This window comes from Neolamprologus brichardi, chromosome 13, assembly GCF_056152115.1.
Source record: "Neolamprologus brichardi isolate AB-2024 chromosome 13, ASM5615211v1, whole genome shotgun sequence".
NCBI classification, from domain to species: domain Eukaryota; kingdom Metazoa; phylum Chordata; class Actinopteri; order Cichliformes; family Cichlidae; genus Neolamprologus; species Neolamprologus brichardi.
Genome location: NC_142116.1, coordinates 5,663,276 through 5,678,139, shown reverse-complemented (window position 1 = coordinate 5,678,139; position 14,864 = coordinate 5,663,276).

The following is a 14,864-nucleotide window of genomic DNA, read 5'->3' as shown; positions in this document are numbered from 1 at the left end:
TTTTGAACCTTTGCAGAAAATTTGTAAGTCGTTGCTAATGAATTAATGGAGTGCTACTCAGGAAATAATGAAGTGTGTTGATAGACAATGGAGTGCTGTTGGAGAGCTTTTATTACTTTCTCATCGTCAGACATTTAAGGATGGGGCAGCCGCTGGATTCCTAGCTTACAGCCAAGAGGGGGAAATGGGATTTTTAAGTGTCTGCAGCAGAGCTCTGATTTTCAAATGGCTAGATCAATGCAATGATAGGTTCCTCAAACAGCCCGGACTGAATCATGCCAATTATGCTGTGTGGGTTAAGCCTTTTTTTTTTTTTTTTGCACTTCAGTTTAGCAACAGAAAGATAAACTGAATTGCATAACATATGGTGACTGTGCTTTTCTTATGGGCTCTCAGCAAGGTTGTCACTCTCTACACTTTGTTTCCAGGTTCCCTGATTTGATGGTGTCTTGAAGGTACAAACGGACCCTTCTCATGAGATGCGGAAGGGAGTAAGCACATGAATAATTTGTATCTAATATCCCCTCTCCTTGCAGCAATATAAACATGCTCTTCTACAGTGTTCACCTTTCTTGATCCCTTATTCTCTGCCTACTTTTTGTTCATCTCTCATTCAGTCATGACGTCTTTTTTTTGTTGTTGTTTCAAGTCCATTATGTTAACATTCAGTGGACAGGGCCAAAGGACAACATTATTAATTGAGAAGGCTTTGAGTATATGTACATGTGGGAGTGTGTAGGTGTGCACTTGCATTGTCATATTTAAATCTTTCAGAATACAATGCTGCATCACCCTGCAATATGTGTGTCTACTTAAAGGTACTTTATACATATACAAGGTCACTTTAAAAGAACATGTATGAAGACACAGGAATTAGTGAATTCATCCAACGTTACAATGTCTCAATACCAGTGTTGGTCAAGTTACTTGAAAAAAGTAATCAGTAATTAATTACTGATTACTTCTCCAAAAAAGTAATCCCGTTACTTTACTGATTACTTATTTTCAAAAGTAATTAATTACTTAGTTACTTAGTTACTTAGTTACTTTTTAAAAACATGATTTACAACCTGAATAGGTGATAAAGCGATAGATCTTTCAGCCCAATTCTACTTTTTCTACATAATCCATCATACAAAATGTAATCAAATGGAAAAGTCTTTTTTTAAAACTTGTTTTGTTAGTTTTAATCTTTTAACTTTATGCATGAAGCAAAATTTTAATTATATGCACCATTCTTAAACACAGCAGAAAATAAATAAAGTCAAAGACTAGCGGTCCTTTTGCTCTATTTTCACCTGTAAAGCAGGAGTAGAGTAGGCGGAGGTTTATCCTGGTGCAGGTGTGCCGCAGCGGTCAGTGGAAGGATACCGCAGTTTCTCTGTGAGTTTCTCATTACGACATAGCTACTCGGTGCTTGCTTGGAAGTTTAGGGGTTTTTTTTTCCACTGTAAAAAGAAGTTTTCTTCCCACGCACAGCGGACACTAATGTTTTTGTCACTTTTTACGGAATCAAACTCAAAATAAGGTCAGTACTTCCACGCTTTAAACGCTGCACGCTCATACTCTCTCCCGCACTCGATATATGATCCATTGTTGATCTGCACACAGCTGTTGTCACGAACATCACACTCGCTTACGTCACTGTCATGAGACATTCTCGCAAGAAAATCACGGTTTTAGTAACGCAGTAACGCAGCGTTCCTACGGAAAGTAACGGTAATCTAATTACCGTTTTTGCAATAGTAATCCCTTACTTTACTCGTTACTTGAAAAAAGTAATCGGATTACAGTAACGCGTTACAAGTAACGCGTTACTGCCCATCTCTGCTCAATACACATCTGTATGAAAAGGAGTCACAGAGGGGGAGGTAGCTGGAATGAGTGGTGGGCTTTCAGGGTGCAGACTCCTGTCTGAGATGAGGGCAATGCAACAAAACTTTAGTGAAAGATCATACTTTTGATTAAGGCTGGATCAAAACAGATGCTGACAGTCTGAACAATATCAGATGACACTATTAATAACCAGCAGAAGAAAAAACCCCTGACACCCTGTCCTAAAGAAATGATTGGTGTAAAATTAAAAGCTTCCATACCATAGGAAATGACTGAAGTTGCATATTTTAAAGGCTTAGATTGCTAAAAATTTAATTGCTGTGGGACACTGAACCTTAAAGCAACACTTGACAATTAATGTGACACCTCTCACTGAGCTTATTGTGTAAATATACCGTGAGTAATTCTTTACTGTCGATCACAAACGCTGACATTTCATTGACGAAAGCTCCAGGATGAGACATCTCTTGTACTCTGGTGTATTTAAAAGCTTTCTGCTGTTTGTTATAGCGTTTTAATGTATGCAAACTTTAAATACTCAAATTGATTTTTTGTGCATTGCACATTATAAACCTCAAGTGGTGTTTAACTTAAATGTGTCAAAAGAAAACAAAACAAAATAACAAATTAAAAATAAATTAAAAATTCAAACCTTGCCAGGTCCTGAAAAAAGTTGATAGTAGATTTCCCACCCAAAAAAAATCTCTAAGCAAAACTTATATTACTGAACAAATGCGTATTTAATTGTGTGAAATCCCACAGTTTAAGGAATTAGTTTTTTGATGTTTATCAATTTTTGGTTTCTGCTTCTCTTTCATTTTGCTGTAGTCTCCAAATAATAACTGCAATGAAATGTGCAATACCAAACAATAAGTGAAGTGTGGGCTACCGTGAGACCCAGTAGACCTATTTTTATTTTTTATTTTTGTAAGACCCAGCTTTTAAACTCTGTATGGCCTGTTTGAAGCCTGTGCAGGCACAAATACTATGAAATGCACTTAAGTGAGAAGTCCTTGGATTAGACAGGATTCTACATTTTAGAAGCATAAAGCTAAAAATACATTTGTGCCACCTTAAAAATTGAAAACGGACCATGTGAGCAACTTTTAATTCAAAATCAGAGTAAGGGCCTTTCGTTTATTCTCTGCTGCGTTGCATTTTTTTCCCCTTTTGCTGCTCAAATGTTCAGTTCAGGAGTTCATCACTGTAAAATGCAGCATGACACACTGCCAGAGAAAAGGAGGGAGCAATATATATAATGTAACATTATATATAATGTTACATTATATATAATATAGGCTTTCAATGTAAAAAAAAAAGGACTATGTATTTGTAGACTATGTATACTATGTCTTTGGTTTCTGTTTCTCTATATTAGTTGTCTGTTTTGTAAGGTGACATTGACAACATAGGGGGGTAAAATGACAAGAGGAGGTGAAATAGTATGTGCAAAGGATGGGCTGATGGATGGAACACAGTGGATACGCCGTCTACTGTTGTCATTTGTAGACTGATGTGTGAGAAAGATGACAAGACTAAATCTGCAGTAACAGCAGATACTTCTTTCTTCTGTGGGAAAGACAAGCTTTTGGATAGATGGCTTAATTCATCACTAGAATAGATACAGTTGCCACAGTCTGAGCTTATAAGTTGTAATGAAAAAGTTTTGGGACTTCTCACAAACTTTACTTTGGTTGATGTCATTTGCAAGGTCGTCTTCTTGTGCGCTGATGGACCACTTACACCACTGCTGCTAACTTTAGATCTCTCCATTGAAATACTGTTCTGACCATCTTTACATCCTCATTTGCACTTTTGAAACAGAATTCAACTTCGGTGTCAACGTGATGCTCACTGTGTCTGCTTCTTTCATTTTTTCAAGTTGTGTGAAAGAAAGACATAATACTGCAACTACAATAACATTATTTAGAGTAAAATCTTTTATCATTTACTTCACTGTATATTGTTTTGGTAGAAAGAGGATTTTTCATTGGTGACTTAAGCGGTCATTGCGATATAAAGAGCTGCCTTAATACAGGACTTTATAAGGTATGATCATTATTACTTCTGATGAGAGCTAGTTATCTAGCTATGACCCAGAGCAGTCTTTAATAGAGGGGGCCATAGTAGCCAAGCCTGAAGATGGTTTCTTAGATGAGGAGGTTGGCCAGGGGGATGCTCATTACGGTTGGACACTGTGAATTCATCCCCTGGGTCAGACTGTCAGCTGTCACTGAGTCTACTGTGACATCCTGAGGAATTTCTTCGGGAACATTTAGTGGAAAGGACCTGAAATATAGCTCACAGCACAGTGAAAACTCACAAACTATTTGGCCATACCAAGGACAGTTGCTGGTAACCACATGCTCTGCTCACCACATTTGGCTCTCTTTGACTTTCTTCTCTTCTCTACAAAGAATTTCAATGGAAGAAATCCAGTAAGCATTAGGTGAGCATGTGCAAGTTCTCAGTTGTAAAAAACAATCCACTACAGCAGGAAACCTGAAAGTAATCAAGATGTACTCCAAGAAATAAACAGAAGGGTCAGCAACCATAGGGTGAAGGTTTATTTTTTTATATACATTTTTTTCCAAGATACTTTTCTAGTTGTTTTGAAAGCTCATTTGCAAGTATACGTAATTTAGATTTACTTTTACACTGGGAAAACGATACAAAGTTGCTGTAGTATTACTATGCATGGGGTTGGAACACACAAATATAGTCTGTCAGCTTTTCCTCCCCTTTGCCTCTTTTTCTTCTCACTACTTGCAAAACACACTTGGTGGAAGTCACAACAGTTTATAAAATCCAATATTGAATTTAGTTTTGCCCAACAGCAGTGAAGTAGCATTGGCACTTCAGTTATTTTGGCAGCGCTAATGAATATATTAATGGAAGCATAAATGATGGCCAAATGTGCGAAAAGGATGATCACGGAGAGATGTGGATGTGCTGAGGATTATAGATGGATGAATGTCAGGATGAGAGAATGTGGTATTTACTGCAGCAAAGAGAAAAGGGTTAAGAAGTTAGAAAGCCAGCGAAGGAGAGAGAGAGGGTGAGACACAGGCGCAGAGAAAGCTTTTTGCAACCTGCCACCAGAGACATCACAGTTTTTCTGCTCAGAGGGTTTTCTCTAGTTAGAAAGAAAGGCTTTGTATGTCTTTCTGTGTGTGTGAGTGTTTGTGCCAAACTAAGCCGCAACATGTTAACACCGCCGGGAATGCCTTCTGCTCTGCTGTCCTCTTCTGCACTACTCCATGACTTTTGTCTTTTTCTTTTGATGACCTTTTTTTTTGTGGTTTCATTGAACTTTCCATTTCCTTCCTCCCCTTCTTCTTCTGCTTTTTTTTAAAACTTCTTCTTCCTTTCCATGTTGTCTTTCAATGTGCCCTTCTTCTTTTAAGAAGTGTTGGCTCTTGTTTATTTATTGTCCCCATGCCATTAGGTCTATATCCCTTCCCATTAAACCCGAGTATCTTTGACAGGCTGTGAACATGCAAAGAAAAGCATCACTGTCAATAATATATTAAACAACATGCAAAAAGGAGTAAGATGTATAAAAAAAAGGATGACATTAATAAAAGAAGAGAGAACAGTCTATTTGAGTAGTAACCATCACTGTGTCAGCTAGAAGAAGAAAATAGTTTGTGCTGGATGTCAGTCTACAGAGAGTGACTTAAGGTAAATTTGTGACTTTCAGCTGGGACTATTTATCAAATATCAAAAATGCACAGAATGAGGAAGGATACCTCTTCTTGGAGGGCTGTGGCACTTAAACAGATGAGAAAGAGATGCATTGTGACAGGCAGACAGATAGATAGACATGCGGGCAGACGTGGTACAAAATTGGTTGGTGTGAGCTAAAATCTACTTAGACGTGGGTCATGTCAAACAGGGCATTGCAAAGACAAATTGTATTTTTCAACCAGCTTGGCCACAGTTGGCAGATTTCATGCGGGGTTTTTTTTTTTACCGTAGCTGAAAGTTTTTTCAGATATGTATCTCCAATGTCCTTTCAGTGTCGTATTGCTTTATATCAAGGTCGGAATGATTAATCGTTGAAAAAAGGAAAGTTTAAACACAAAGTGTTTTGAAATAACACAATCAGCACACTTGTGTGTTGAAATTGGGACATATCTACATCCCGCAAAAGATGAATAATGAATAAAGACGAGTAGTTGTACTAATATGTTATTACCGTCAATAGAAGTGATTTAAAGAAATCATCAGCAAAGAAAAGCCCAAAATGTTTATTGTAGCCACTGTAACGACTTACGTGGAAAGTGAAAGTTAAATTAGTCATCACTCCATCTTGTGTTGCATTGAGGTAAACAGCTGGAAACACAGTGCTGATGCTGTAATTCAAGGTTATTCTTCTAGATCCCCCTGTGTAGACTTACCGGCGCTTGAAAGACTGGCTCAATTTAAATGGAATAAAGCACTGCTGCTTTTTAAAGTTCTTTGTAGATCTTATTTCATCTGATTGTGGCCTCTGTTACTTTGTCCTACAGAGTTTTTTTTAATTAAAAAAAAAAAAATCTTCGAGACACTAGCATATGATTATTGTCTAGATATATTTTTTCACTGTGTTCACTGATTGATTTGATCATTGGAAGTTCAAACCTTGCAGATTCAAGATATAAATTTATAACACATGCATTTAGGAGGTGAATAGATTTTTTTTGTTATGAACTGGAAAGAGGAGTTGCAAAAGCACACTGTGATGTGTCCCATAAAACCACATCTTATTATAGGGCCAGATACCTGAAATATGGTGCTATTATATTTTCTTACTGTAATATTTTTTTCTCTTATCTATGTTCTCCCTCACTTCATTTCTCTCCATCAGTTTTTCCTCAGTACTTCATTCTCCCAACTTTATCTTAACATCTGCCTTCATGTCTGTCAAGGTCAAGTCTTATCTTGTTACCTCCATTTGTTTTCTTTTGTAATTTTTGCTCCTCTGTCCCACACTCTGACCTCCACAGTATTTATTATATACCTTTATTATACATTTGACCCCTAATGTGCAGTATGCAAGAGTCATGAGTCTTTTAAGTCTTTTATATAATGGAAACCTGGTAGAGAGAAATTAATATAACATACTTTTAAAGGTGCAAGACAGGAGAAACATAAATGTGAATACATGCATGGGCACTACTCACTAGTGGGAGAGCTGGGCTAGCACATTAGTTCTCTGTAGGTGTGGTTAGAACTCCTATCTGTTTAGCTCTTCAGTATGTGGGTATTTTCAGCACGGTGAGGATGTTGAAATTCTTGGGTTCTTGGTGTAGCTCTTTTTCTTGCTTGTTATTTTTCGTGTTTATGGCTCAGAGTAACGCCCAGTGTTGGTCAAGTTACTTGAAAAAAGTAATCAGTAACTAATTACTGATTACTTCCCCAAAAAAGTAATCCCATTACTTTACTGATTACTTATTTTCAAAAGTAATTAATTACTTAGTTACTTTTTAAAAACACAATTTACAACCTGAATAGTTGATAAAGCAATAGATCTTTCAGCCCAATTTTTGTGTTTACACTCAGTCTTTTAAATAGATGCAAGTAAAACACAGCAGAAAATAAATAACATCAAAGACTAGCGGTCCTTTTGCTCTATTTTCACCTGTAAAGCAGGAGTAGGGTAGGCGGAGGTTTACCCTGGTGCAGGTGTGCCGCAGCAGTCAGTGGAAGAATCCGCGAGTTTCTCTGTGAGTTTCCCATTACGTCGTAGCTACTCGGTGTTTGCTTGGAAGTTTAGGGTTTTTTTTTCGCTGTAAAAAGAAGTTTTCTTCCCACGCACAATGGACGCTAATATTTTTGTCACTTTTTATGGAATCAAACTCAAAGTAAGGTCAGTACGTCCACGCTTTAAACGCTGCACGCTCATACTCTCTCCCGCACTCGATATATGATCCATTGTTGATCTGCACACAGCTGTTATCACGAACGTCGCACTCGCTTACGTCACTGTCATGAGACATTCTCGCAAAAAAATCACGGTTTTAGTAACGCAGTAACGCAGCGTTCCTACGGGAAAATAACGGTAATCTAATTACTGTTTTTGCAATAGTAATCCCTTACTTTACTCGTTACTTGAAAAAAGTAACGTGTTACTGCCCATCTCTGGTGACGCCACATAATATTTAAAAAAGTACTTCATCAAGTCCTTTATCAAATCCTCAAATCCTTTCATTGTGCACTAGGGTAATAGGTTGACAGTCTGTCTGTGTAATATAGATGCCTTTCAATATTTTATATATGTACAGTGGCTAAAAATGGGAGAGAAATGAAATTCAGGCCATGAATTCAGACAATCTTTAGTGTTCCTTCAATTCAATTCAATTCAATTTTATTTATATAGCGCCAAATCACAACAAAAGTCGCCTCAAGGCGCTTCATAGATACAGAGAAAAACCCAACAATCATATGACCCCCTATGAGCAAGCACTTTGGCGACAGTGGGAAGGAAAAACTCCCTTTTAACAGGAAGAAACCTCCGGCAGAACCAGGCTCAGGGAGGGGCGGGGCCATCTGCTGCGACCGGTTGGGGTGAGAGAAGGAAGACAGGATAAAAGACATGCTGTGGAAGAGAGACAGAGGTTAATAACAGATATGATTCAATGCAGAGAGGTCTATTAATACACAGTGAGTGAGAAAGGTGACTGGAAAGGAAAAACTCAATGCATCATGGGAATCCCCCGGCAGCCTACGTCTATTGCAGCATAACTAAGGGAGGATTCAGGGTCACCTGGTCCAGCCCTTGTGTGTCACAGTATGACATGTTCTTTATGAGCTAACATGTTGTACTTCCCAGGACAATGCAAGTCAGAGGTGCTAAAATCAGACGAGTGTGGAGGATGAGAATAAAAAAAGGAGGTGTGATTTTTAAGAACTGCGTTAAAACTACCAAAAAAAGTGTGCTGGATTTTGTAGAATATATGAAGTCGCCATCAATGTCAAGGAGATTTCATGAAGATGGTGCCCTAAGGGGCAAGGGGTCACTGAAGAGTTTGATGAAGAGTAAAGTGATGCAGGCGCTCTTCCCCCAGTTTTTTCAGAGTCTCATAGAATCAATGCCAGTGGCCACTGAGACAGTGCATAACACACTTTACACAGTACAGTAAACAGTACATAAAATATCAAATAGTAAGTAAAAGATAAAAAGTTACATGATGTTGTTGTTGGTGTACAGGATGACAATATTGTGATACATTAAGGTAATGAAACTAGCAATAGTAATCATTTCCCAAATAGTTTTAAAGCACTAATCATCCCTAAAACATTCAAGATTATTTAAAAACTGTGTGTGTAAAATAAAACATTCAAAGAGAAAAATTACATGATCTTGAACTTCTTGGGGAGGTTGTTTGAAAATTACGGTAACATTTCTCTCTATCAAGGTGTTTAGTGAAAAGCAATTGACATGACTGAAGGATTTTGTAACATTCTGTCATTTCTGTCTTTATATGGCATCAAGTAAAAGCCAGACCTTAGGGTTTGCAGCACCTCAGGCCCAGCACACTATTTCTATGCTGAGATGCTCTTTACTGAGAGTCAGACAGCCTAATAGAGGGTCATCCATCCGGAGCCCCAGGTGCAGTCTGGGTGATCAATATGGCACAGCCAGGCAGACACATTTGTAGGACATTCACATGCACCCATAATTTATTAGTAAATTGTCATATAGATGCGCATGAGAAAGAAAAAACAAAGAGGCAACAACAAAAAAATCCAACTACTGTACAATACACATGTATATAGCTGCAAAAGAAGACACTCAACATTCTGGGCTTTCGTTTTACTTCCTCTTTCACACACACACACGCACACACACGGTGTCTGGATACCCGAGCATCACAGCACGCAGGAAGGAAACGGTGCGCCCACTGTGATCTATCTTCATAGCAGCAGCATCTGCTCTTAGCCCTGTCTGTCTGTGCAATGTATGAGTGGGAGGTAAATGCAGTGCCCAACACTATCACAGTGACATTAACACATGATGGGGATTAAGTGAAGTCCAATACTTTAGTGCTAATATTATACCATCTTTTTCTCCCTCCTTTCCAGTCTCGTTTCATATTACAGCAGGTATTGTTATTGTTCTTCGTCTGTTATTGTTTTGTCTTTCAATTTGTTTTCTGTCAGATAAATGCAGTCACTTGGATTGCTACTTTCATGGACCACTTGCATGATAACTAGCACTATTATAGCAGCTGTCAACAGCTTTTTCAAGATTATTTTTATGGCTTCTCGGCTGTGTGAAAGTGTATGCAGCGACCATATAATGTCACTAATGCTGTTTACAGCTCTGGTCTCAATGCCACCGGGCTCCCAGAACACATAGTCCAAAGATGTAGATTGGACTGACACTGACATGTTGCATAAAGGAGTGCAGTGATGCAAAATTACAAATTTGCTCAGTCTGCAACAATAACAACTCTGAAGGGTGGAAAATGATCATAGGATGCTGTTAGAATTTAACTATTTTGCTTTTCGTGCAACAATTTTCTTTCTGTGAAGGAGATACAGCGATTCTTCTGGTACTTGTTTGGACATTTCTAAAAAAAAGAAAATAAAATGAAAATAAAGATTAATGAACCCTACGGAAAAACTGGCTACATTATCTAAATGATTAGCACTTAAGCTGCCCTTTAATATACATGAGCTTTTGTAATTAAACCCCTTCGGCAGCTGGGTTACAACAAAATTATAACAGGAGATTTGTTACTCATCAAAGCATGTCAGTCATGTGTCTTTAAAGCTGTTTTTTGCAAGAGATTATTTAAAATCCTGTCACATGTAACCACGCTGCTCTCCCAACCCTGATGAATCATTAATACAACCAAATATTATCAAACAAATGTCACAACAAATATTTCTAATCTGATTGCTGGGTTTATTTCAGTAACTGTAACAGATTACAGCTTCGGTATTTTTGGTAAGCGGGTTCATATTATCCTGTTGCATGTAAATCCCTCACTGCCCAACCCCGATGAGTCATAGCTTCCATTAAGAAATTGACACACATATTACACAGCTGTTATCTTCCATAGCCTTTTATCTTGCTGTGCTCTCAGCTGGTTCCTTATCTTCATAAAAGCAAGCTTTTATCCAGTGTTTTGCTTGTAGCATTGTCTTGAAGGTAGGGCGGGGTGTTTGTGTGGGTTTCACAGTATTGGATTTGATATTCCACTCACATGAAAAACATCCTCTTACATCTAAAATCAGGTGCCGTCATTAGCATCCAGATACGTTTTATCTGCATTATGCATTGTAAGTACCATTGCCTATTATGTGATTTTGCAATGAGCTTTGCTTATCTTTAAGGGAACAACCTTTTATCCTGCTTCTTCCTTGTAATATTGTCTTGTTAGCCTGTGTAATCTCATTCCTTGTTTTTACCATTTCTCTGTTGTTGCTCCACTATTTTTTAAAAGCTATTTTTAATGGGTAGGGGATATAAATGCTGACTTATTTTAGGCTCTGCTCCTATTCTAAATGCTATTCTTAGCATTGTATAGAAGCTTATTGGACGTCTTTATTACAAGAGTGTTAAAAATGACAGCTAGATACTGAAATTTGGTTGGCACTTAAATACTGTGTGCCTTGCAGACTGTATTAATCACAGGAGGAACTATGCCACCAACTCCAGTAGTAGTAGTGGAAGTCCAACATTCTTACACAGCTCATTCAATGTCTATGTTTACTGTAACTTAGCCATGTCAGCGAAAGCACCTGGCACACCGAGAGATCAATCATGTGCCAATTGGGATAGCAGTGGGGTACACTGGGTAAAACTCCTTTGGCATAGTATAAACAGTGCATCCAGGCCTACTGTAATAGTTGCTTTGCTGATCCACTGAAGACAGGTAAATGAACACAAGTTTAATAGAAACTACTAGCAAGGGGACCCTACTAAGTACTGGAGTAGTGACTCTGCTTAGTCACATTGATTTGAGAATCCTTTTAGAGTGCCTGGATGTATAAAAATATATATAAAAATATAGATATTTGGCAGTTTATTAAAAATGTATGACAATAGAAATCCAATACAGTATATTACCATATTGATATTTTATTCCATTCCAACCTTGTGACGTGTCAAAAGCCAGATCTTGTAGACCAAAAATGTTTCAATTTGGACTTTTGTTGTTAAAACTCTAACTACATCATTTTTATGAGTATTGTGATTTTTTGTACTTGAACTAGAAGTACATTTTTTGTACAAATCTCCAAAATATCGATTTCTCATTTGTATACCGAGCCTGTAAAGTGTTTTTTACAGCTGGGATTGAGAGAGAAGTATATGCAACATAAAGGTAAAGACATCACTGCTGTCCAAACTCTTATTAATCCAGATGTTTTTGTGCAGCTAGGGAAAGGAAGTTAGCGAAGCAGCCATCTACAGTGTGAATATAAGTAAGAGTGATATAAAGTCTTGATGAATACTCACATACAGCCAGTTAACAATCAGCAGCATCAAGAATAATTAAGAAACAGGATGTTTTGGATGTACTGAGATCTGTGTGCATGTTCAGAGTGATGAATATAATTTTAAAAATGCTACTGATATCTACCAAAATGACATTCAGTGGCAATAAAGTGTATTTTATATTGTAGCTTCTCATTTTCCCACATTTTTTATGTGCATTCAGTCTGTGAGTATTCTGTAAAATATGTACTTGTGACTCTATCTGAAAATGTGCAAGCAAGAGATAATGTCGCAGTTTGATGTGACCAGATGATCTAAACTCCCCATATTATTTTCAAAGCATCCACATATTCCCCAAGTAGTAGCTGTCTTTTGCTGAAATCACTTGAGTTTCTACTTACAGAGATGGGGAGGCACACAGACAAACTCGCTGTGCAAAATACCTATGGGGGCCGATGAAATCTAACCAGCCATGTAATCGGAAGATTTCTACCAGATGAATATTCACTTTTCCATCAATCTGTTGCTTCATCCCTCTCTTCCATATCACTGTTCCTCTGTCGTTCATTTCGGCCTCCATTTGCCTCCGTTCTTGCAGAAGCAGACGCTCTCACTTGCTAAAGTAAACATCACCAGATGGAAGGACTTATTCTGTGTGGGTGTATGTGGTGTGTATATGTACTGTTAGTCATCTTTTGCTGTCTTGCTTTCTATGTGTGTAATTATTTATTTTATTTTTTACTTATTCTGCACCATGCACATTCCTCTCCTTGGATTTCCTTCCTAAAAGCAAATATCCTTTTCCAATTTACACACAGATTCATACGAATGCACACACACACACACACACACTTTAATGGACCAAAGAGCTCCCATGTGTCCACAGGGGGAAAGCCAATCGTCCCATCGTGGTATTACTGCTGTATGAAAAATGTATGACAGGATATGATACAGAGCAGAAGCCATATATACACAGTTGTGAATTAATCATTTGATTTTAAGAGCTCTCAATAAGTCTGCCAGTGGCTTTAAACTCTTTTTTATTAATATTTCTCTTACTTTAACTCGCTGTTTTTTTTTGTTTGTTTTTTTTGTCATCTTTGTCAAATGTTTCCCTTTCTGTCTGCTCTTTTAAACACCAGCTATGATTCAGTAAATACTGATCTAACCATTCTGCCCTACCAGAAGCAAGGCTGCCAGCTTCCGGTTTGAAATATCATCAATATTTAATTAAGTGATTATCTTTTTAGGACACAACGCAGATAAGAATTGGAAAGAGGCTTAAAAGTTGGCTGCAGTTAATGGATAATCCTCTTGTCAAAATAGCCACCCCTGCAGTGGTGTTGCTGTCCACCCACCTGACCAAACTAAAGTCCTACAGATAGTAATAACAATTAAAAAAAAATGATGGGACTAAAATGGCAATGGAAGGGGAATGGCTTTAGTGACCTTTTGTTCCTGGAAAGAGGGGAAGCTGTGCCTCTGCTACCTGTACAGACTTCCGCCTGCTCAGCTGTAAGAATGTATGAAGAAAATACAATTTTATTTATTTATTTTAGAAAACAAATGCACTTTTTTGGTCATGGACTACATGTCAAAATATCCAAATCTATGCCACATCCAGCCAGTCTTAACTTTAACTTTTCTTTTCATTAAATGCATAAAAATTACTTGAGATTTTTATGCATATTCTACAATTTTTAAAATTAATGGAAATGTCCTGTTTTAGCCACAACTGGAAGACTGTGATGGCTTTCAAGAGTGTGACAAAGACTTCATCACCACCACCTGCTTCTGCTTTGTCTTTCAGCCATAAATGATAGGACAACCCATTTGAGTTGTTTAGGCTTTTTTAAAGCGGACAGAAATTTTAACCCTAAGCCTCATGCCAGACTCAGTCAGTGGATGCTATTTAGCTGATTAATGGAAGGTAGAATATGAGTACATGTGAGAATGGATACTAAATAGTCTAGTCGGAAAAAGCTGAGAATAAGGCACACAGAACCAGGACATTAAAGTGCAGCACAAGGACAATATCCTCTATAACCACTGAATACCTCTGAAAAGGATAGTTTTGAGGCCCTGGTTGAGCTTTTGCTTGGATACCTTGAATATAGAAGAAAAAAAAAAGGTTTTGAGCTCAAGGCTTCAAAAGTCTTAAGATTTCCAACTGACCTTCCGTTAAAAATCACAACATTTCTGAAAAATATACATCATGCAGACTCCATTAGATCTTCATCTCACCATACTCTATAATATTGTCAATCAACACAATCAGTTATCTGAAGCAGAGACAAAGGGAGTGTTTGCAACAATGAGGCAAAGGCTAAACCTACATTTTAAACACTGATATAATAGGGAGCTATTCTCGAACCACTTTAAAAAAAATTTAAGGCTCAAGTTAATTCTCTTTTGAGGTAGACTGTTGCCTATGAATGCTTCCCTATAGGTACAGCCAAAATAAAATTAAGCCAGCTGTGATTTTAACACTAGAACTGCTACAACAACCACAACATCAGCAGTAATGGCTTGGACATCATTTCTCGAAGAAGTAAAGGTGTACATTTTTATCGATTCTTTTCAAACTTAAACT